Source organism: Leopardus geoffroyi, chromosome B2 (genome assembly GCF_018350155.1).
Source record: "Leopardus geoffroyi isolate Oge1 chromosome B2, O.geoffroyi_Oge1_pat1.0, whole genome shotgun sequence".
Classification (NCBI taxonomy): domain Eukaryota; kingdom Metazoa; phylum Chordata; class Mammalia; order Carnivora; family Felidae; genus Leopardus; species Leopardus geoffroyi.
This window is the reverse complement of record NC_059332.1, coordinates 12305358-12330082: the sequence shown is the minus strand read 5'-3', so window position 1 is coordinate 12330082 and position 24725 is coordinate 12305358. Positions and strand designations below refer to the sequence as shown.

At 45.5% G+C, this 24725-nt stretch overlaps 1 non-coding gene across 1 annotated transcript; it reads left to right on the top strand.

Moving 5' to 3' along the window:
• The first annotated feature begins 1969 nt into the window (after positions 1-1969).
• Positions 1970-2032, top strand: LOC123610048. The gene has a single exon (XR_006718075.1). It is a non-coding gene; the product is annotated as a U7 small nuclear RNA (small nuclear RNA).
• The last annotated feature ends 22693 nt before the right edge of the window (positions 2033-24725 follow it).

The window sequence follows — 24725 nt, the reverse complement described above, 5'->3', positions numbered from 1 at the left end:
ACAAATACATGGGGAGAGATTGGGGAAGAAACAGTATGAAAATGCACAGCTGCCTGGCAGTTGAGAGATGGGCAAGAGGGAAAAAGGATAAAGACCATGACTCTTTGTGAACCCCAGACATGGTTAGTAACACTTCTTATCACCTGGAAATCAAGGAAAATGACGTGCCGTGGGCTTATGTGTTGTTAGGTTTAGCATTTCTTAAAATGCATTATCCAGAACGTATCTGAAAACAATTTAATATTGGGGAGGGATCTTATTACTTGTTATGAGCCCAACCAACCCTGATGCATTAAACATTTTGTAAAAGTCATATTGCCATTGTGTAATTATTATGAGCACATAAACAATAGCTACTGTTAGGAATCAAGGAACAGGAGCATTTTAAAGAGCTAGGTATTTTATAGTCAGGGAAAGCCACTTTTTATACACACCATGAAATTTGTATGCCATTAGTAATCGGTGACTTTCATTGAGCACTTAACCCGCCTGGCAGTCTTTGACAAGCTCTTAATGCATTCTCTTGTAATCTTACCACAAAAAGATGAACTAGTTACTATTGTAATCTCTTTTCACAGATAAGACAACTGAGGCACAGAGGGGCTAAGTAACTTGCTCAAGGACCCACAGCAAGCAAACCGGAATTCAAACTCATTCGGTCTGGTTTCATAGCTGATGGTTTTCACCACTATCCGTTAGAAATACTGTTTTCTCCATGCTGATGTTATTATGCTGTTTTCAGAAATTGTATCTTTTTTCATTTTATGTGACCATGACATACAGTAATCAGAGAAAATAGATTTCCAGAAGGAAGTAAGTATTGCTCAGTCCCAAATTTAATTCCATACTCCCTCCTTTAGTTTTTACTACTAAACACAATTCCCAAAACACCATTCTTACAGAATTGAAATGCAGTTCAATAAATATGTTAAGCATCAATTCGTGTAAGGTTACCACACGGGATTAGAAAATACAGCCCTTGTCTTTAGGACCAAAAAAAAAAAAAAAAAAAAAACACAACATTTTTTTTTTTTTAATGTTTATTCATTTTTGAGAGACAGAAAGAGACAGAACACGAGCAGAGGAGGGGCAGAGAGAGAGGGGAACACAGAATCCGAAGCAGGCTCCAGGCTCTGAGCTGTCAGCACAGAGCCCGATGAGGGACTCCAACTAACAAAATGAACCAGGAGATCATGACCTGAGCCATTAACCCACTGAGCCAACCAGACACCCCAGGAATCTTTTAGAACTGCACACAGATCCTGGCATCCCATCCCCATTTACAATCCTTTTTTTTTCTTTTTCTCTCCTCATACGGTTCCAAATCCACAACCCAATCTTGGAGACCCTGCATGATTTGGTTCCTCCCCATTTTCCAGCTCCACGTCTCTCCCCTCACCCTCCTGGGGGTGAGTTTCAACGATATGAGGTTTATCTTGGAAACTTTGATGCGCCATTTTTTTTTCCAATGACAGAGTCTCCGAAGCACTGTTCGCATGAGGTCACACGCATCCCTCCCTGCCCACTCCTGTAGCTGGAAACCCTCTGCATCCCGCAGATTTCAGCTTGAACATCACTTTCTCAGAAAAGCCTTCCCTGATGGTGGGAACCAATGCTCACGCAGAACCGCCTCATCTTAACTTGATTACGTCTTCAAAGACCTCGTTCCCAAGTCGGCTCACATTCACAGGGCCTGGAGGCTAGGACCTGAACACAGCTTTGGGGGCGACGCAATTCAACGCACAAGCCCTAAACGTATAAAACCGATTTCTTCCCTCCTTCCTTCTGTTTTATATAGAAAATGTTGGCGCTTGTTGGCATCCTTTCTCTCTTCTGTTTCGGTCCATCAGGCTCCAGGTCTGTCATTTTCGTTGGTGGCTGTTAACTTTACAATTCAGTCTTTCGATTATAGAATATAATAAGTCAAGACTGTGGCTGAACTGGAAGCAGAAGTAGTATCTCCCAGTGTTAGTGTTAACAGCGCTTTTAGAATTTGTCTAGCAGGTTTTCCGGTCTTTACCGGAAGACCCCCCCCCACCCCCCCACCCCCAAAAAAGAAGTTGTATCTCCCAGAGGTGGCTATGGTAGCGGATAGGATTTTGCACTTTCCCTTCTTAGGAAGAGGGTGAGGGTGTCTTCGTCTTAGCTGGAATAGTTGCATGCCGTTGGGCAGATGCGTGATGCTGTCCCTGTCCTTGTTACGCGGTAGAGTGGTGAGGGGAGTGCCTGGTAACCAAAGGGTAGACCATCCCAGTTATCCGTGGGAGACTGATGGGGGTTGAACGAAAGAGAAAAGAAGCCATTTTTTGTCTCCTGCTTCTGATGGAGCTTCCAGAAGCTCCTGGGTGCCTACTCGGTCAGGGCAGTTCTAGCACTTGTAGCAGCAGAGTGTGCCCTGCCCTCACAGAGCTCTGACCTTGGCAGTGGTGGTGACAATGGTAGGTAACCGTGGGCTCCTGCCTCTTTAGTGTGAGTAGGGGCTCTTGGCTTACTTCTTCCATTCCTTCTCCGATGTTCTCCCTTGCTTTACGCAGATCTGAGTTTCTGACCTAGATCGTTGTCCATCTTTTCAAAGGATTTCTTGTAACCTTTCTTGCAAGGCAGGTCTACTTGTGACAAATTTCCTTAATTTTTATTTGTCTGAGAAAGTCATGACTTTACGTTGGAAGGATCATTTCATGCGGTAGAGAATTCTAGTTTGGTGGATTTTTCTTTCAACATTGAAAATTTTTCACTCCACTCTCCTCTTGCATGGTTTCTGACAGGAAGTCTGATATAATTCTTGTCCTTGTTCCTCTGCAGGTAAGTTAACAAAAAATAAATCTCTGGCTTCTTTCAAGATTTCCTCTTTGTTTTTGATTTCCTACAGTTTGAATATGATATGCGTAGGTGTCGAAGTTTGGGTATTTATCTTACTTGGTGTTCTCTCAGCTCCCTGCATCTGTGGTTTGATGTCATTAATTTTGGAAAATTCTCTCGCTATTACTTAAAATTTTTTTTCAATTGTCACCCAGTTCTTGGATAGTCTGTTCTGCCTTTTCAATTTTTTTTTCTCCTTGCATTACAGCTTTGGAAGTTTTTACTGACGTATCTTCAAGCTCACCGATTCTTTCCTTAGCTGTGTCCAGTTCCCTGAGGAGCCCATCAAAGACATTCTTCATTTTTGTTACAGTGTTTTAGCTTTCTGGCGTTTACTTTTGGCTCTTTCTTTGAGTTTCCATCTCTCTGTTTACATCACCCACCTTCTGTGTTGTCTCCTTTTCCTGTTAGAGCCCTTAACATATTGACCACTGTTATTTCTAAATTCCTATTCTGATAATTCTCAACTCTGTCACGTTGGAGTCTGGTTCTGAGGCTTGCTTTGTCACTTCAGACCGTGGCTTGTGCCTTAAATTACGCCTTGTATTTCGTTGTTGTCGTCGAAAGCTGGACATGATATATGGGGTGAAAGAAACAGATAGTTAGACTTTTGACATGAGGTTTTGTGTGAATCTGGCCCGCAGTGAGGCTGTGTTTACCCTTTGCTGTATCTACGGCATCAGAGGGTGAAATTCCCTCTGGGGTCACTGTTTTTGTGTGCCCCATTGTCTCTGGGTTTTCCTAGAGACTCCTTAAATGGGGTCACAGGCCTGCAGGTCTGTAATCACCGTTATTATACAGAAGCCCTGATTGATGTGGTGGGAAGGTGTGGGGGCAGGGAAAGTGTTTTTCAGTCCTGCCCTTAGGTCTTCCTTCCAGGGAGCCAGAGTTGGGTATTTCCCTTCCCCTGGTTGGTTACGTTCTGGCAAAAGCCCCCTCGGTTACATCCAGTTACAGTTTCTCTCGAGGGCGGGCTTTCCTGAGAATAGAATGCTTTGGGCTTCTTTAAAAATGTTTACTCCTTCACTCCCACTCCCCAACCGGAAGCAGGAGGGGATTTTCCACCCATCTTCACTGTGGGAACCTGGTAGGGCTCAGGAAAGCGGGTGGGAGGCCTTTGGGACCAGGCCCCGCAGAAGTTCTTAACCCCCAGTCTAGAACACTCAGAGCCTCCAGTAATTGGTCCATTATAGTCTAAGTGTTCCTACAGATGCTGGCTCCGGCTGTGCACTTCTGTTCCATGCCAGCTGTGATTCTCTGTGTCTGTCTGTCTGTCTCTCCAGTTTTGGGGACAGCAGTTTGCTCTGTGACCTCAATTCTCTGGTGGATCCCAGAAGAGTCACTGGATTCTAGCTTGTTCCACTGTCTTCTCGTTGGGCGGACAGGGGTGACCATTTTCCAGCTCTTTGCAGGTTGGCCTGGAAACGGGAAGTTCAAATACAACTTTTCAAGTTTATCTTAGAAAACCTGAAAAAGGCAGAAAATTATTAAGTAGAAAATAAAAATCTCCAATAATTCCACTACACAGAGATACTCACGGTAAACTATGGGTAGATATTTTTTTCCTATGCCTATGGGTATGCAGGTGTAATATATGGAACATAGTTTTTAGAAGAATTAGTCTATACATAGTTTCACAGCTTTCTTTACTCACAAAATTACAGGCTCTATACTTCCCCATGTCAGGAAAGGTTCTATATTTAATACTGTTATTAATTGCAAATATTGCAAAATATGTAGTCATATTTAAATGGAGATAACATAGCGGAGAGGCTAGGTTCATAAATTCTGGGGTTAGATTGCCTGGCTCAAACCCTAGTCTTTCTGCTTATAAGCTACATGATCTTGGTTAACTTCTGTCACCTCTCTATGCCTCAGTTTCTCACCTCTTAAATAGAAACAATAATCCTCACTGATGTGAGATTGAGTACGATAATCACGATTATTAGAACAATCACTTAGAACAGTGGCTTATGGAATCATTCATTACATGTCTCTGGCAAAATTAATTTTAAAAGAATCTATTTTGTGAGGCAGCCGGGTGGCTCAGTTGGTTGAGCATCCAACTTCAGCTCAGGTCATGATCTCAGGATTCATGAGTTTGAGGCCCTCATTGGGCTCTGTGTTATCAGCACAGAGCCTGCTTCAGATATGCTGTCCCTCGCTCTCTCTGCCCCGCTCCCTCTCCTGCTCATGCTCTTTCTTAAAAATAAACAAACGTTTGGGGCGCCTGGGTGGCGCAGTCGGTTAAGCGTCCGACTTCAGCCAGGTCACGATCTCGCGGTCCGGGAGTTCGAGCCCCGCGTCAGGCTCTGGGCTGATGGCTCAGAGCCTGGAGCCTGTTTCCGATTCTGTGTCTCCCTCTCTCTCTGCCCCTACCCCGTTCATGCTCTGTCTCTCTCTGTCCCAAAAATAAATAAACATTGAAAAAAAAAAAATTTTAAAAAAATAAAAAATAAAAAAAAAAATAAACAAACGTTTAAAAATAAAATAAAATAATCTATTTTGCATCTTGTTTGTGTATACAAATGCAAAATATTTTAGTGCATGCTACAGTGTACTTGCTCTGTAGTCATTTTCCGTGGGGGCAAGAAGGCACAATGGTGAATGAAGCTGGCTTGCCAACTTTGGTTGCTTCTCCTCCCTTTGTCACACCATTGTGTCGTTATTACATCATTTCCATTTTACGGTTAAAGACGGTCTTATGCAAACAAGAAGCATGCAGAAAACACTAAGCACACCCATACACACCACCACATACCAAAATGGCACACACAAGCAAGCAAACATAACTCTAAACAAGCTATAACTTCAAACTCTCAAAAACACATTTTCCCCAAAGCTCAACATTCCTTTGAGTCATGGTAATTTTCTTACGTCATTAATATCTCACTGCCATGTAAAGTCTATGCCACGTAAAGCCTTTTGTTTGTGGGTTCTATTTACAGTGCCTTTGTGATTTTCCAAATGCAGCCAGTCTACAGATCACTCACCTTTCGTAAGCCCCACGGTCTGTATAGCACAGCTTATCCATGTCTGTTAGCGTAGAGGAGACCACTGCCCACCAGACCCCACCAATCTAATAAAAACCCACGAGAGTCTTATTTGCATGCTCCCCTTATCTGTTATCTCTCACATTCAATTAGCTGCCACATTCCTGTGGGTTCTTCTTCCTCTGGGATGTCTTCCAAATCCATCTCTTCAGGTACCATCTTAGCACAGGCCCCCATCCCTTGCCACCTGGCCTATTATAATAGTCTCCAGGCTGTTCTTCTTGCCTCCAGATTTTCCCTGTTCAAAACCTCTCACCACAACACTTTGACCTCCTCAACCTACTAATCTGATCATTGAACTCTCCCGGTTAAAGGTGAAGTCCAAATGCTTTTGTGTATCATTCAAAGCCCCCTCGCATTCCTATTCTCGTTTCCGGCTTCATCTGATGGCAATCCTTCCCGCTCCCAGTTCACCCTCTGGATTACCCTGCCCCCTGTTGCAGCCCCTATTGTTCTCTACTTTATCCTTCAGAGCTGGTTTGATGTCACCGCCTCCAGGAAGTCTTCTTTTTCCTTTTCCTTTTTAGGCAGAGTAGATCGCTCCATTTTTGGGTGCTTTGTCAGGGGGTTTCATATAACAAGACCCACGTGGTACCATATTACAGAGCAGATGTGACCTTCTATATTCCCTGCTGCGTCTGAGCTCTGAGGGCAGAGACCATGGGGCTTTCACCTCTGTGACCCCCCTTCACCTCCCAAACCCAAATAAGTAATATGTGGTCAATAAAGGTTTTTGAATAATTGGCATTCATGCAAGCCTAATTTGAGATGGTGTGGGAAGGGGGGGGGAGCGAGAGAGGCAGAGGGAGAGAGAGAGAACCTTAAGTAGGCTCTACATTCAGGGTGGAGCCCAAATGGGGCTCGATCCCACAATCTTGGGATTATGACCTGAGCTGAAATCAAGAGTCAGATGCACAACTGACTGAACCACCCAGGCGTCCTGAGATGCTGTATATTCTTAAAGGAAAACATAGAATTAATTTAGGAACTTAGTGTCTGTTGTTTTTGTTGTCATTACACTTCTGAGAGTTTCAGGGATGAAAAGTTGTGTTGCACTGGGGCAGGATCCTCTAATTAGTACTCTTGCTGGCCTGAAAATGGCAATCCTTCTGCCTGAAGGCTTCAGATACACACATTAAAGGAAGTAAACACAGGGAGGGTCCCTGGACGCAAGTTGGCTCAATATTCTCATTATAAAACAGATGAAGAGATGGGACCCGGAGAGGTTAATGGTCTTGGCCAAAGTGAATGGAGGAGAGAAGCAGAATCGAGAATTCATTCTAATTCAGACTCTTTTTCATTAAGTCAGAGCTTAAAAAAACAAAAGCTGTGATTAAGACTTTTGCTAATTCAAGTTAGTCTTTTCCCCAAGTAAGCTGAATTAAGGAGCTATAGTTATAGCTGATTTTTTTTCAACCTGCACAGTTTTTATTAGAAAGTACTGACCCACATATAGTCAGGTGAGAACGGACCTTATTGTCTGTTCTCATTACCTATCACCGGAGGATGCTGGTAAAGTAAAGTGAAATAAGATACTCCCCTTGAACTTGAAAATATTGACTTCACAACACTCAGAATGCATACATAACTGGTAGCACCAGCTGTATGAGTCACTTGAGAAGGAAGGTCCAGGGGTGCCTGGGCGGCTCAGTCGGTTAAGCCTTCCGACTCTATTTTGGCTCAGGTCATGATCTCAGGGCTCATGGTTCAAGCCCCACATGGGGCTGCATGCTGACAGTTCAGAGCTTGCTTGGGATTCTCTCTCTTTTCCTCTCTCTCTCTTCCCTTCCCCTGCTCATGCCCCCCCACCCCCACACCTCTGTCAAAATAAATAAACTTAAAAAAAAAAAAAAAAAAAGGTCTGAAAGACCATCCATACCACTTGAAATAACTTGCTTAGAATTTCAGGGATGTGACCAGAATGTGATTTTACTAAGCTGGTCAGTTATACCGTATCATAGAATATGGCCTGTTAAAATTCTTTTAAGGTAGAGGGAAAGAATTGTGTTTATCCAGTATTATCCAGGGCCTAACACATGGGATCTAGCATTTATGAGCATCGAGATCACTACAGAGGGATATACTCCACAGTACGGCAATGAGAGTTCATTCATGGCCTAATTAAAGTCTCTCTAGAGGCGATCCAGCCATCCCTCTGTGTGTTGATTCTGTGCATCTCAAACAATCTTCTGGTTCCAAATGGACTTTCCTGATGTTGAGAAGTGGGCAACGTAGATGATAAACTCTAAATTTCCAACCATAAGAAAAAAAAATAGCTTCTATTAGAAACTTTTAAAGTGATGTTATGGTTTATCCATCAGTCTCTTATGAGGTTGGTTAATGTGAACCAGAACTCCTGCATCTGGGTATGCTGAAAAAACCCTAACATGTCCAGATCTGCTGAAGCTGAAGACCAGACTTTGGCATGCCTTGCTTACTGTAGGAAACTGCCAAGGACTGGGTAGCCAGAGGCAGTTTTGTGTCTCTTCTCTCTAACTTCAGCCCAAGACTGGTACTGTCTTTTAAGTCGAAAGGAATCACTAAAACACGATAAAGATGGGGATTTATCGATATTATTTCTAATACTAACCTGCACTGTAGTTAGACATTTATATATTCTGCTATCTTCTCTTCCTTCTTCCCTGGGACCCAAATTAAGTTGTCCTCCCAATGCACCAGGAATGGGTCACATGACCACCAGGAAAATTAGTTGGTCAGAGAAAGACAAATAGCATATGATTTCACTCCTATGTGGAATTTAAGAAAAAAAAATGAACCAGAACAACAAAAGAGAGACAAACAAAAGCATACCAGACTCTTAACTGTAGAGAACAAACTGGTGGTTCCCAGAGAGGAGGTGAGTGGGGGGAATGGGTGAAATAGGTGACAAGGATCAACAGTGCACTTGTCTTGATGAATAACGTACAGAATTGTTGAACCATTATATTGCACACCTGAAACTAGTGTGACACTGTATGTTAATTAGGCTGGAAAAAAAGGAGAAAGAAAGAAAGAAAGAAAGCGAAGGAAAGAAAGAAAAGAAAAAGAAAGGGAAAGAGGAAGGAAAGAAAGAGAAAGAAAGAGAGAGGAAAGAAGGAAAGAAGAGAGGAAGAAAGGAAGAGAGGAAGGAAGAGAAGGAAAGAAAGAAAGAAAGAAAGAGAAAGAAAGAGAGAGAGAGAGAGAGACAATGGATCTCGTTAGCCATTGTGAATGGGGAGGAGGGAAGGAAGGATTGAGCTCTTTGAACTAGTACCTCTGGTCTAAGGACCTGCATTCATACTCCTCAGTGTTCTTATTCAAATAGCATTTGCAATGTGTTGTGAGAGGACAAGAGATTGAGAAGCACTTGTAACTAATCTTAACTCACAAGAGAAGAGAAAGCACCAAAGGAGCTGGGCAGCCGCACCATTTGTCTTTTGAATTCCTATTGGGTTAAGGCCCCAAACCCTAGGTTGGACCTTTAGGCCACCCCCTCCTACTCAGCAGTGTCTGTGTTTAGCTCACTTTCCCAACACCATGAGTTAAACCACTACTCCCAGGGAAGAAGAGGCCATGGGTGCCAAACCGTAGTTTTCCCACCAGAAGCCACCGATCTCTGCGTCTCTCAACTTTTCAAGGAGCCTCTGGTGCATCACATGCAGAGAAAGACCGGGCACATTTGTTCCTTGGTACACATACCAAGGACCATGAGATGGGACGATTTCAACATATGCTTCTCTGGTGTTATCTTCTGGGGTTTTTATTACGTTTTTCAGAAATAGGAGTGGATAAATAAACACACAAATAAATAAATAACTGAAAATCTCCTGGGTATTGAAATATGTTAGGCTAGTTCCACAATGTTTTTATTAGACAAAATAAATGTCTACGGCTGAGGCACCCACGTTTGTTCCAATAGCTAAATAGGCCGGGAAAAAGAGCCTTCGTTTGGGCAAAAATTAGACTATGACCAACCACATAGAAAATTCTCCCTCGTAAAGGGTTTACTTTCTGATTTTTTTTAAGCTCTCCACAAATAGAGCTTTATGAGGAGAATATCCAGAAGTCTTTAGTAAAGTTGTAGAAACAAATTAGAACCATATAACCCAATATGGGCTAATCATAAAACATGAAAAAGCTATCTTTTTTTTTTTTTGGATATTTTCTTTTATCCTTCTTTAATTCGGATTATGTACCACCATTATTTGTCTACACTAAATGCCACAAGTATTTTGCTTTATGTGCAATTTACCAAATGTACAATATACTAAATTTTCTGTGTAGCGGAGAATTACAGCAATGATTCCCTTTCTGGATAATATCAGGGCTAAGTGCCTGTACTTTAGCCCAGAGTAGAAACATAGCCACTCACACACAGATAACTGTGTCTCCAAATTATCAGAAGGGTTTACTCGATGTTATAAACAACTATTGAGAACAACCTGAAATGAGGCATCTCTGAAAAAAGACTACCAATTCTCAGTATTTGTACCATCTTTCTAGGATCGTCGATGCAGAACTCTAAAATAATCCAGGGGAAAAGGAAGGAAGAGCACTGAAGCCATAAAAAGGATGATGCAGAGGGAAGTGAGTGGCCATGTGAAGTGAGAATCCAGTCCCGTCGCTTCCATAGTCCAAGATCTCTATTTATCAGACGTTCGACTTCCAACCATTCACTAAAACTCCCAGCCGCAATTTCTTCAGGAGCAAAACAGTCCCGAGACCATGGTTGGTCCTTTCTCACAAAAGTTTCAAATATATGACTGTTATAAAAGTTCGTTGTAAACCATGAACGGCAGGCATTATGGTAAAACCGTGGCTCGCGAGTAACTTGTTCTGCGCGTGTTCCGCAAGACGCGCAAACAGGTCTCATAAATTTTAACTGGATAAACGAGCGACCTCTCGTCGTACAAGTTGTACGTGACGCCGAACGTCACAGGATCGCAACTGAGCCAATGGTTCTTGACATTCGCTTTGATCTACAAGTGCTTTGGGTTACAAGCGCGTTTCCGGAACGAGTTATGCTCGCCAAGCCAGGTTTTACTGGATTTAACTTTAAAAATAAAAAAGAAAGAAAACCAGCTCTACAGTTTATTGAGCATTTCCTACATGCCCAGCATCTTACCAGGTGTTTTGCATGCTTTTGTTTCTTCCCACAACCCCATGCGGTAAGTATCCTTATTCACGTATTAGGACAGAATTGTCGCTCACATCTCCCAAGCCTTTCTTTGCCTTCTTGTTGCCAGGTAGTGTCATCTCCGTTCTCCACTTTCGGCTCTGGGGCTGCTGGGTTGCTGAGAAGAAACCCCAGGCACCTTGCACTTGACTTTATCTCCCCTATTGCGTGGCACCGTGTGCGTAGCAGCTTGGCACAGCCAGCGGGAGAAAGCGTTGAGTTAATCGTTAACTTTGTTTTCTTCCACTCTTCTCAAATGTGCCAGACAATGAAAATTGACCGTGACCTTTCGGTTAAAAGGAGGTGGAGCCTGAAATGATGGCACAGTCCTCCGAGGCAGTGACCTACAGTGTTGCAAGTACTTCGCGTGTCCTCAGACCCTGACTTGTCCCTCCTGGCCCTTCTCTGCAGGTGTTTCTGTTCCCTGTGGCTCTTACCAGGGTGGGGTTGGTTTTTTAGCTCATGTGCTGAGATATAGCAGCCAACTCGCAATAGAGAATAGGGTTTGTTCTGGGTGCTCTCCTGTCTATATCGACTGGATCAAAGGGAGATCCATCTGGAATCCACTTAACGTCCTCCCAGATGGTAAGCTTGCTTCCAGATGGCACACGTAATAGGAGAGAAAGAACTCACTGCACATCATCATAGCACCCGGGAAGGCCCTGTGACCTTATTTCTTTCAGGATTCTTCAGGATTGAGAATAATTTTGCCTGCCTTAGATTTTCACAGAAAGTTTTTCCTCTTCCTGAATCTCGGACTGAAATCAGGGGTCTTCAGAGAGTGATGGTGTTATGTCTATCCACACACTGACCATCCATAACTACACTTACGGACTGTGGCTGGATTCATCATCTGTTAGGAGTCTACATGAATTTGACCAAGCCGTTATCAAACTCCACAGGGCATTCGGGAGCTTTTGTTACCAAAGTGCTAGCCACTGGATGCAAAGCTAATATTTGCCTGATCCTTAAAAAATGAATGACTTTTAGGGGCGCCTGGGTGGCGCAGTCGGTTAAGTGTCCGACTTCAGCCAGGTCACGATCTCGCGGTCCGTGAGTTCGAGCCCTGCGTTAGGCTCTGGGCTGATGGCTCAGAGCCTGGAGCCTGTTTCCGATTCTGTGTCTCCCTCTCTCTCTGCCCCTCCCCCGTTCATGCTCTGCCTCTCTCTGTCCCCAAAATAAATAAACGTTGAAAAAAAAATAAAAAAAAAAATGAATGACTTTTCACGAAAACTGCACTGTCCTGGGTGTATCACCAACTTAATAAATGATAATTCCCACTGGCAAGATGCGAGACCCTGAGAAAATTATAGGGATGTGTCTCAGAAGAGGCCACATGGTGGGCTCTCCTATGAACCACGGGTGGAAGCTGGACATTTGGAACCTGGGGTCCTAGGCAAGCAATTTCAGACAGGACGCATCCTGCCTCATTAGCTTTGTTCCTACCCTTGTAAATGCGCTTTGCCCCAGACTTCCCCACGCGTAGCTTTGTGTGGCCTGGACAGTTCTATTCATTCAACCAAGAAACAAATACTTATTCATTTTATTGGGGGCCTACTATGTGACAAGCTCTGGGCTTGGAGCTAGGGACACAGGATCGTGATAGTCAGCAAACTTCTGGTGGAGCCTGGACCGTCCCTGCTGTCACTGGCCAGGCACTTGTCCTCTCTTGATTCTTGGCTGAACTTCTCTTCAACGTGCATTGGCCGGCTCCCTCCAGGACCCCTTCCTCCCCCACACCCAACCCTGGGGCAGACGGGGTTGCTCTGTGGAATTTGTACCTCTGCTCTGAACTTGCTTCTGCTGTCTATAAACCTCAGTCCAGTCAATAAAGGGTCACCAAGGGGCAACCCCAGTTGAACCCATAAGCTACGTGAGCTCGCTCACAGCCCTTTGGCAGTCGACCCAGGAACAAAAGTTCTGGACCCTGACGAAAGTTCTTGAGGCCCTGGATCCATAGACTGGTTAGTAGGTCATTTAACTTTATTTGTTTTTTTTCTCCTAGCCAGTCAGAGATTACAAGCATTCATATGCAGGTCAGGGGCCAAAAATACTGTGGTCAGGGTGGAGTGGTGAGTGAGAGGTCCCTAGGTGTTCACCAACACTTGCTCTGGAAAGGCCACAGACGGGGCCCTTCAGCACTCCTGTGACTTTGCACGGCGATTTGAGCTGTTCGCATGGCCCAAGCCCTTAGGGATGCAGATGCCATACGTGTGAAATTGTGTGATTTATACAGGAAATATTTAGATTATATTGACAATGTCTACGGAGATAGGGCTTGCTAAGCAAATTAAAGGAATTCCTATCTTTTTTTTTTTACACCAAACTCAAAGCAAAACAACAACACCCCCAGGCTGGGGGCCAGAGAATGCAGACAAAAATTTATACTAAGAGAATAAACAGTTTTTAAGTACCCTGGAACTCTCTGTAAACACCTCTTCAGGTACAAGCAACTATAAATAACTTTTATCTGTTACTAGGCAAACACCTTGTGGGAACATTTGGTTATTTCCTGTCCACTTCTTATTTCTAAAAGGGCTAGCTTTGGGGCGCCTGGGTGGCTCCGTCGGCTGAGTGTCTGACTTCGGCTCAGGTCATGATCTCGCGGTTCTTGAGTTCGAGCCCCGCGTCGGGCTCTGCGGTGACAGCTCAGAGCCTGGAGGCTGCTTCGGATTCTGTGTCTCCTCCTCTCTCTGCCCCTCCCATGCTCATGCTTTGTCTCTCTCTGTCTCTCAATAATAAATGAACGTTAAGAAAGAAAAAAAATTTAAAAGAGCTAACTTTGGTGGACCGATTGCAATAAAGCATATTTCTTCAATAATTCCGATGGGTTTTGCTCCCCACCCCTGCTGCACCATTCTGAAATTGGTGAAGGTGTATCGTCGTCATAGAGAACCAGTTAGAAGGTGATTTGAGGTCATTTAGCCTCCAGGCAGAGCTGTCCCTAAAACTATTTTAGACCTTTGGTGGCTTGTATCATTATCCTGCTATCTGTAAAACCATTACGATGAAATGATGTCACCGTATGTCAACAGCGTTTTATTTTTGCAAAGTGCTTTAAAACCCTCATTTTTATTATTCCCTAGGCAGTCCTGAAATTACAATTTCCTGTTTTCTTTTTTTTAATTTTTTTTAACGTTTATTTATTTTTGAGACAGAGAGAGACAGAGCATGAACGGGCGAGGGGCAGAGAGAGAGGGAGACACAGAATCGGAAACAGGCTCCAGGCTCTGAGCCGTCAGCCCAGAGCCCGACGCGGGGCTCGAACTCACGGACCATGAGATCATGACCTGAGCCGAAGTCGGACGCTTAACCGACGGAGCCACCCAGGTGCCCCTCAATTTCCTGTTTTCAACTGGGGAGCCTGAGGCACAGTGAGAACCTCTGATGGGATTTACACAACCCTTGCCTTTCGCAGCCCAGCGAAAGAGAAGAAGGAGCACGAGACACACCACCCCGTCCTGTTTGGCCGTTCGAGTGTGTTACGAAGCACGACTCTTCTCTCCCCTTTGAGCCCTTGGGAGTATGTCCTCCAGCCTCGAGAGGATGTCCTGGTTCCCAAGGGGCTCAGAACACCGCCACCCCCTGCAGAGGTGGAAACTGCCAGGTGGGAGAGGGAAAGAGCAGGAAGAAAGCTCCAGAAGGATGGGAGGGACTCAGGAAGCGCTGCCTCTCAGGCACCTGTCCGTGCAAAAGCAGGACAAGGCTGCCCTTAGCAACTACTTTGACAGGAGCGAGGTGCCGGTCCGGAAACAATAAAGCTGATTTTTGTGGAGGGCGTGCTAATCAGGCAGCGGGCGGAACGCCGTCTTGTACCATCTTAACCTGAACCACGGAAGTCAGTGGTATCACCACTTCCTTTCTGCAGGTGAGGAAGCCAAAGCATAAAGCCAGGAAGTCATTTGCTTAAGCTCACAGGGTCCATGAGCTCGTCTGACTCATGACCAGGCTGCCTGTCCCGGGAACCCAGGTAGGGGAGCGGGAACAGAGCAGCGGAAATTTCTGGGCTTGGGGTTGCCCAGAAGTAGATGGCCGACCATTTGTGCCAGATCTGAGTCCATAACGGGCCACCAGATAAAGCTTTCTGAGTGTCAGCTCTGGGGATTGTTGGAGTCTGTGTCATTATTTTCACTTTTTTTTTTTAAAATTTTATTTATTTATTTTTTTGGGCGTAACACGTATTTGCAGAGAGCCTAAAGCCCTTGGATAGGCATGGTGCTTATTCCCAGAATAAGCATGTCTGTTGGCAGAACTTAGAAGCGTGTGTGTCCCAGTCCAGATAGGTGTGCTGAAGGCCAACGTTGAAAAACTAAAAATGGAAAACCCACCCCTCTGGGGTTTCTATTCATTCACTCAGAAATAATCAGAATGTGAGCAGCTGGGCACAATGTTAACCAGCAGGACACGGAGGTGAACGTTACGGGTTTGGTCCCTCTGTCATGGAGTTTATAGCCTGGGACAGGGGTTGGCCGACTCTAGCTGAGGGCCAACAGCTGCCTGTTGGTGTAAATAAAGTTTTATTGGCACATAGCCACGCTCATCCACTCCCATATTGCCTGTGGCCAACTTTGCACTAAAACAGCAGAGTTGAGTCATTGCAACGGAGGCAGAATGGCCAGCAAAGTCTGAAATATTTACTATCCGGCCCTTTCTGGAAAACGTTTGCCAACCCCTGTCCTAGGATAACATTTATTTTTCAAGCCTGGAAATTTTTCTTTTGGAAGAACACATTTATTTACCCTCATCCTGGTCATCCGTTAAGATCCTTCACTAGCCAGTTTGCTTCCTATGAAGACAAGGGTCATCACTAATGCTGAGAAAAACAGGAAATTATAATAACAAAGGAACCACCGACATTTACTGAGCCACTCGCCCTGCAGGGCCCTAAGCAGTGCATATGGATTACATCTACCCGTTCCCATAATAACGCTATGCAGGAAGCATGGGTATTAGCCCCATTTTACAGATGGAGGCTGCTGGTTGAGTAACCTGGCCAAAATTCGGGGATAAAAGGCACGGTACTGGGATTTAATGAGTCACAGCCAACCGGGCACACACTCTTCCCCACTGCTCTACACTGGAACAGACGGTGGGGTGTGGGGGTCACGTCCAAGCAGGTTGGAGAGGAGGGAATCCCCCTGGGAAGGGGTCACGCCCTGCTGGCCCGGTGTGTGCTGGGCCTATTTTTAGCCCTAACGAACACCCTCCTGCAAGAGAGGACGAGGCTTGCTCTGTCTCTTGCTTCCTGCGCTCAGACAGACTCCCCCGTTGGAGGGGGACGCAATCTCCGAACCACGCTCCCAGCTTCACTGTAATTAAGCTGCTTCGCAGACGTGGATGTGTCTAATGCCTCTGCTAATGCTGATCCGTGGGGGAGGCTCTGAAACTCGGTGGGGGAAAAAAAAATAGAAGCCCTGATTCGTTTTGTCAGAGAGAAGAAACCGCAAGGAGCAAGGAGCCCCTGTAGAGTTTATTCCTCCATCACTGTCTTGGGGATTCCCAAGACCCTAACTGCTGTGTTCTTCCGTTTTCTTCTGATAGCCCCTGAATTCCTTCTCCCCAGCCCCAGAATATTGTTGCCTTTCCTACAACAAGGTTTTTTTTTCTTTTTTTCTAAAATTGGAAGGCCCCTCCTGGGGTTCTTACAGCGTAAGAGCAGGACCACAAAAACCCCGCCAGGGTGACTCCCCTGTCTGAGTAGGGGAGGGTACTTTATTGAGTTCAGGAACAGAGGAGAGATGTCTCTATCACTTATATATCTTCCCAGGCCTCACAAAGGCATAACCCCGAGGTTACTCACCCTCCCTTTATGAACGTGACGTTAGCTGGTGACCGTCTGGGGAGTTCTGCTCATGCTGTGATTGTCCACAAACAATCATGGATCCCATTCACAGGAACCGGTCCAAATGTAGTTTGCCCTGAGAACGTGTGCATTTTTCTGTGTCTCCCATGCACTGGGGCAACTGGGACATGGGCTGTAGCCTTGAGTGATCTAGAAAATCAGAAGCACCCCCAACGGAAGCCCTCCGCTGTCTCGGGAGCTGACATTGCCATAGCCCCGTGGTGCCTACACACGGTCATTTGCCCCCAGTCCCCTTTGCTCCTGAAGGGCCGGTGCTGCAGGTCCCACAATAAGACACTCACCCCATGAGTCAACTTAGTTATTCCTTGCTTCAGACGGAAGCCTGAGTCCTGTCTTAACCGCAAGTTATAGCCACAAGTAGAACGAGCCAATGTATAGCGTCTCTAAAATATGCACGGAATTACAGAAAAGTAAAAGGTACCTACTTTTAGGCCTGACAAGCTAGTCACTCCGTGGAATTAGGCACCACAATCTCTACCGCTCTGTAAAATCTTTGGGAGGCCTTGCATTTCATATGCAAGCACTGTCAGCAAAGCCATTCCTAGAACATTTAAATAGACTGTCTCTATAGAATTGGCCAGCCAGCCAGCATTGGAGGAGTTGGGACATAATTGTGTCTTCCATAAAATGAAGTTCTGTTCTAAGGAGGGAATGTGGCCAAGACGCCAGGTACGTCTCTCATTTTCTTTCTATCTTGGCCACCTCGAGCCAAGACACCTTCCGGGCCACCCATTCGCTGCTGATGTTTCTGTCTTCCATGAAACGACTCTCTTCTCTCAGAGCTCACGGGTAACTCTCACGGCGAGGATATAGATTTCATTTTTCTCCAAGATTTTATTTAGGACACACTTGGGGGATCTTGCATAACCTCTCTGGAAAGAAGTTTGCAAAATATAATGATCTTGTCATCTGCTTTACTTTCTTTCTTTCTTTTTTTTTTTCTTAGCTCAAAATAATTAAATTAACAGAAAAGATTCAAGCTTTCTCGTTTAAATTTGTGCCAAATTGATTCAAAGTTAACGTATTTTTGAAAGGGTTATCTAATTGAATCTCAAATGGCTCTTGCTAATGCTTCGCCCTAGTTCTGATCCCAGCTACCCTGTCAGTCTTTGAGAAGCTAAGGGGCCAGTTAATAAAGAAGGTGAGGGAAACAACAGGACGGAAAAGGAATTAGAAGATAGATTACATTCATGCCCTTTATGCCGTGTCTTCAACATAACAGTTGAAAGACTGAGAAAAGACATTTGAAAGAAATAGAGGGCCACTCCCAATGATATCTCTTGATCATACTTATCATGAGATGCTGCCATGCACAGTTGTTCACTCTGAGCACTGCACAACTCATAATCTGTGTGTATGGACTCAACAACGGACATTTATTCTGACTCCGGGCTCCCTACCCTCCTCCCTAGCTGTGATCTATTCTCAGTCCTCTTTTAGCCACTCTAGCTATCATCCAACTCTGGCACAGCCAGCCACCTGGAGGCCCATCCCCACAACAACTCCTCTGCTAGGTTTGCCCCACTCTGAACACAGAAACTTGGACACTCGCTATGCTCCTGGCAATGCCTAGTGACTTCTCAGGGCAGACCTGGCTCCCAGCCAGGACTCAGCATCTTGGGCCCTCAAGGAATCTCTTGCTTATGCTTTTATTTCCAGTTGTGTCCCTATCCCCAGACCCTAGGCTTTGCTGTCAGTCCCACTTTGTCCCGGGAATGTCTGTGGAAACAGGAGAAGGGTTTCCAGAATTTTCCTCTATGTAGAAGGTGGAGGTACAGAAAAGAGGAAAGAAGAAGGAAATACTAAAGTTGTCTCCAAAAGACCCAAACCTGGGCCCATTCTGGCCTGCCCTGTCTGATACTGGTCTGACCTTCATATAGTTTTCATTATGGAAACTGGAGTGCCTGTCTTTTGTCTTTATATAAAAGTGTTTTGAAATGGTCCTTTCATTGAAATCCACTTGCCAATAGAGATATCAATGTATTTGATTCAGCTACAAATATTCTTTGGCCACCTCTAGAAGTCTCGCTTTGTCCTGTGGAGCTGTTCACCACAACAGCCTTTTCTGGTCCTTTCCTCCCTTCCTTCCTCCCTCCCTCCCTTTCTCTGTCTCTCTCTCTCTCCTTCCTTCCTTCCTTTGTCCTTCTTCCCTCCCTCCTTCCCTCTCTCTTTTTTCCTTTCTTACTCCCTTTCTCTCTCTCCTTTTTTTTCTTTCCTTCCTTCTTCCTTCTTTCCTTCCTTCGTCCTTTTTCTCTCCCTCCTTCCCTCTCTTTTTCTTTCTTCCTCCCTCTCTCCCTCTTCTTTCTTTCTTTCTTTCTTTCTTTCTTTCTTCCCTCATTTCTTCCTTTCTTTCTTTCCTCCTTTCTTTCTTTCTTTCTTTCTTTCTTTCTTCTCTTTTTTCAAGGACCCAGGGGATCTTTTCTCTAGAGCTGAAAGGTGCTTCAAGAACTCATCCAATTTGGCACCTTGCGTTGAGGTCAATAAGATAGTGTTATCCCAATTTTATAGAAGAGATAACAAGCCCAGGGAGAAAAGGAAACTGGCTTTCACTTACACGAATTCAAAGAAGCCATAAGCTACTGTTCTTAACCGTGGCTGGGAATGAGCATCACCTGGGGATGAAGCTTCCAGAGCAATCAGAATCTCTAAGGATTGTGCTTCTTGAAACTAACCTGCTCGGAATTCATTTCAGAAGCTTCTGGAGTCTGGGTGAAAATACAGATGGCTGGGCCTCCCCTGATCAGGAGGTCTGGGTGGATCAGAGAACGTGCGCCTGTAACCCGTTTCCGGGGAAGCTGATACTGAGGCTGAGAGTGTGGGGCCCCGCCGTGGGAACCATCGGTGGTGGCGAATGCCTTTACTGGTGAGTTCGCAAGAGATTCTGGCTCGGAGGTGAGTCGGTGATCCTTGGCCCACTTCAAAATGCTCCAGAAGTCTCTGGTCGGTGACCCAGGAGCTCTGGCCCGCGGGGAGAGCTTCATGTTCCCCGCAGCTGACCGACAGGAAGGGTGCTGGACTAGAGGACCCTCCGTCTCCTTCAGCAACTTCTCAGTCTTTGGCCTCAACACCGCCCTTCATCTCGTGCCCTTTTTCCCAGGGCTCTGCCATACTCCTGGTGGCTGGACATCCAAGGACCCTCCCGCACACCCTCGGGCTGTGTGCTGTGCTGCCCACCCCTAACTGACGCCTCCCTTCACATCCCGTGGCTGGGTGGCCCTGCAGGGGGCGTGCCCATCTCCCAGCCCTGTCCTAGCCTTCCCGCCCTGTGTTATTTGTTGACAATATTCACCGGCCGGTGGCTAGGTCTTTTTGCGTCCTGTGTGCTTTCCTTATGGGGGCTAATCTAATCTTGATCGTTTCTGCTTCAAACATCCAGATTCCCTATGGGGAGTCACTAACCAGAGTTCATATTTGGGTCTGAGAGCTATCTCTTTTCCAGTCCGTTTGCTGAACAGAGCTGATGAGCTTACTTAATTCATTCACCCATTTGGCGAACATTTATTGAGTGCCTAGTGTGACTGGCACTATCCTACATTTAACGATAAGGAGAGAGGGGCGCCTGGGTGGCTCCGTCGGTTGATTGACCGACTTCGGCTCAGGTCATGGTCTCCCGGTTTGTGAGTTTGAGCCCCGTGTCAGGCTCTCTGCTGACAGCTCAGAGCCTGGAGCCGGCTTCCGATTCTGTGTCTCCCTCTCTCTCTGCCCCTCCCCCGCTCACACTCTGTCTCTCTCTCTCTCTGTCAAAAACAAATAAACATTAAAGATAAGGAGAGAGGGGCGCCTGGGTGGCGCAGTCGGTTAAGCGTCCGACTTCAGCCAGGTCACGATCTCGCGGTCTGTGAGTTCGAGCCCCGCGTCGGGCTCTGGGCTGATGGCTCAGAGCCTGGAGCCTGTTTCCGATTCTGTGTCTCCCTCTCTCTCTGCCCCTCCCCCGTTCATGCTCTGTCTCTCTCTGTCCCAAAAATAAATAAACCTTGAAAAAAAAAAAAGATAAGGAGAGAAATAAGACACATTTCCTTCCCCCCAGGAGCAGTAGTGGAGATAGGCTTGCACCACAAACTCCAGTTCACCATGACCGGGCCAAAATAGAACCATGTGCCAGATATGACGGTGTGATATGGGGCTGGAGGGTGCAATTCAACTCTCGGCCCTGGCTGAGGTTGTCGAGCCCTTCCTTTCCCCTGGACTTGACCTTGCAGGTTTCTAATCATTACTGTTTGGCGATACAAGATTGATTTCTAAAAGCAGGGACGATAGCCCAGGCAAAAGGACAGAGAATCGGTCCCTAGCAGCAGTGTTCTCTGCGGGGATCATGCAAAATTTGCAAGTCGGAAGGGGTTTCAAGTGGAATTTAAAGGGTTAAGAGGGGAAGGGGTTCCAGATAGAAGTGTGAAATGGGAGGAGGGACCTCAGGGTCAGGGGCACAGCCACAGAGTGGGGTTTGGGAGTAGGAGAAGGAGGGCTCACCACGGAATGGGGGGAAGGGTTCTCTTAAGTAAGGGAAGAGCTCAGAAGCTGGAACTGCCCTTCCTTTGCCCGGGTCTGTCCCCACCATGTGGTCTCACCCCTCTACGCTGCTCTGCTCGCATGTTCCACGGTGGCTCGCATATGAAAACAGAGACCGCAGCTGGCCCCCAGCCGAGGAGGTAACTCTCGGGGTGGCCCCAGCACCTAAAAATGCCTTGGGGCTGTTGAAGGTGATGTCAGAAACCAAGAAAATCCAGCCCTCTGAAAGGACACCCTGGGAAGTGTTGCCAAGGACCCAGGAGCGGGGGAGGGGCTGACCTGAGACATGGGTGTGGAAAAGCCACCACGGGTCTGTCACCAGGTGGTGACAAATTAGGCAACATCCTGAGATGCGTGCAGAAGACAGAAAGATGAGGATCCTTTCATTACTTTCAACAATTTGCTGATCTTTTCTGGGATACAAGGTGCTTCATTCTCTGCTGTGGATACGACTAAGTGGGATTTTTTGTAAATAGAATCCTTTGAACACTCTGTCTAGGGGAGTTACTATTTGAAGGCAAAAGATAGCCAATCTTATCTAAAGGAGGAATTCTCCTGTGAAATGAGTAATCACATCCTATTTTACCTGTTTTTAAGGATTAAATTAAAAAAAGATTTTTTGGGGGGCGCTTGAGTGGCTCAGTCGGTTAAGCATCCAACTTTGGCTCAGGTCATGATCCCCCAGTTCATGAGTTCCAGCCCCGTGTCGGGCTCTGTGCTGACAGCTCGGAGCCTGAAGCCTGCTTGGGATTCTGTGTCTCCCTCTTTCTCTGCCCCACCCCTGCTCACCCACCAGCTCCCCAATTTTTTATTTTTTTAAAAATATTTTTAATGTTTATTTATTTTTGAGAGAGAGAGAGAGAAACAGAGTGTGAGCAGGGGAGGGGCAGAGAGAGAGAGGCAGACACAGAATCCGAAGCAGGTTCCAGTCTCTGAGCCATCAGCACAGAGCCTGACGAGGGACTCAAACTCACAAACCGTGAGATCATGACCTGAGCTGAAGTTGGATGCTCAACTAACTGAGGTGCCCCAATTTTTAAAAAAATTTAAATCCAAGTTAGTTAACTAACATACAGTGTAATAATGATTTCAGGAATGGAATTTAGTAATTCATCACTTACATGTAGCACCCAGTGCTCATCCCAACAAGCATCCTCCTTAATGCCCATCAGCCATTTAGCCCATCCCCCCACCCAAAACCCCTCCAGCAACCCTCAGTTTGGTCTCTGTATGTAAGAGTCTCTTACGGTTTCTCTCCCTCTCTGTTTCTCTATTCTTTTTGCTTCCCTTCCCTTATGTTAATCTGTTTTGTATCTTCAATTCCACATGAGTGAAGTTATGTGGTATTTGTCTTTCTCTGGCTGACTTATTTTGCTGAGCATAATACACTCTAGTTCCGTCCACGTTGTTGCAAATGGCACGATTTCATTCTTTTTGATAGCCAAGTAATATTTCCAAGTCTATCTATCTATCTATCTATCTATCGATACCACATCTTCTTTATCCATTCATCTGTCGATGGACATTTGGGCTCTTTCCATACTTTGGTCACTGTTGATAGCGCTGCTATAAACATGGGGGTGCATGTGTCCCTTTGAATCAGCATTTTGTATCCTTTGGATAAATTCCTAGTAGTGCAATTGCTGGGTCATAGGGTAGTTCTATTTTAATTTCTTGAGGAACCTCCACAATGTTTCCCAAATCCTAAGCCTAAGTGTGTTTTATCTATTCCCAGCTCTACCGTGAAAGAGGTTCGGAGAAAAGCAATAGCCCTTCGTACTGGAAAAACAATTTAGGAGAAAAAATGGGAAGACTTGGGACTCTCAGGGTGGGGAAGAGAGAATACTAGAGAGAAAGATGAACAGTAGTTTAAAATATGACCAATGCGGTGCTGTCCAATAGAAATATATGCGAGCTGGTTAAGTCATGTTGAGTTTCCTCGTCACCACATTACACAAAGTAAAAAAAAAAAAAAAAAATAGGTAAACATAATTTTAATGATGTATTTTCTTTAACTCAATGTATCTGAAATATTATTTCAATATGTAATCCATATGAATTTATTTTAATCAGATATTTTACATTCTTCACACTAAGTCTTAAGAAGGCAGTGTGTTTATTTTATAATCAGGCATTTCAGCTTGGACAAGCCCCATTTCCCGGCTCCAGTGGTCGCCTGTGGCTAAGTGACTATGTGACGGACAGTTCATGTCTAGGGTGATGAGTGGCCCGGATGGCTGTTCTGAGTATCCTTGAGGAGGAAACCCCATGGAGTTTAAGTTGGGCAGATGAAAGTGGCTATAAAAATATGGAGGCCTGGGTGCCACCATCTTGGAAATTCTGGCTTAATTGGTCTGGCGGGGGCCAGGGCATTACTAGTTTTTAAAAGTTCCCCTAGCAATTCTAATGCGTGGTCAGGACTGAGACCCACTGGGGTAGGGGAAGAATTTCCACCACATGAGAACACTTACACATGTAATGTTTTTTTTTAACATTAATTTATTTTTGAGAGACAGAGAGAGACAGAGAATGGGCAGGGAATGAACAGGGAAGGGGCAGAGAGAGAGGGAGACACAGAATCCGAAGCAGGCTCCAGGCTGAGTCGTCAGCACACAGGCCGACGCAGGGCTCAAACCCATGAGCGTGGGTTCATGACCCGAGCCGAAGTTGGACACTTAACCAACGAAACCACCCAGGTGCCCTGGCACTTACACATTCAAACGAAAGCTGCAGTAGGGAGGGAATTTCCACCATCTCTTGTGTCCAAATTTAAGAACCAGAAGGAAACTGTAAGATTACCATGGAGTCTACCTCTTGTTTGACAAATGATGGAAGGCCAGCCTTGGGTATCCCCCTTTGGTGCTTATTGGTGATTTTGTTGGCTTGCTTGCTTATTTGTTTACATCCGCAACACCTCCCTCTCCCTTTTTCTTTTTCAGCCCGCGTGAGATTTTCTTTTTTTTTATTTTTTAATTTTTTTTAAATTTTTTTTTTCAACGTTTATATTTATTTTTGGGACAGAGAGAGACAGAGCATGAACGGGGAAGGGGCAGAGAGACAGGGAGACACAGAATCGGAAACAGGCTCCAGGCTCTGAGCCATCAGCCCAGAGCCTGACGCGGGGCTCGAACTCACGGACCGCGAGATCGTGACCTGGCTGAAGTCGGACGCTTAACCGACTGCGCCACCCAGGCGCCCCAGCCTGCGTGAGATTTTCAAGCCCCTTTCTGTTTGAGTCGAACCTGGAGGTAAGTGTTGATGGTTCTCAAAGCCCCACCCACTTCTGAGT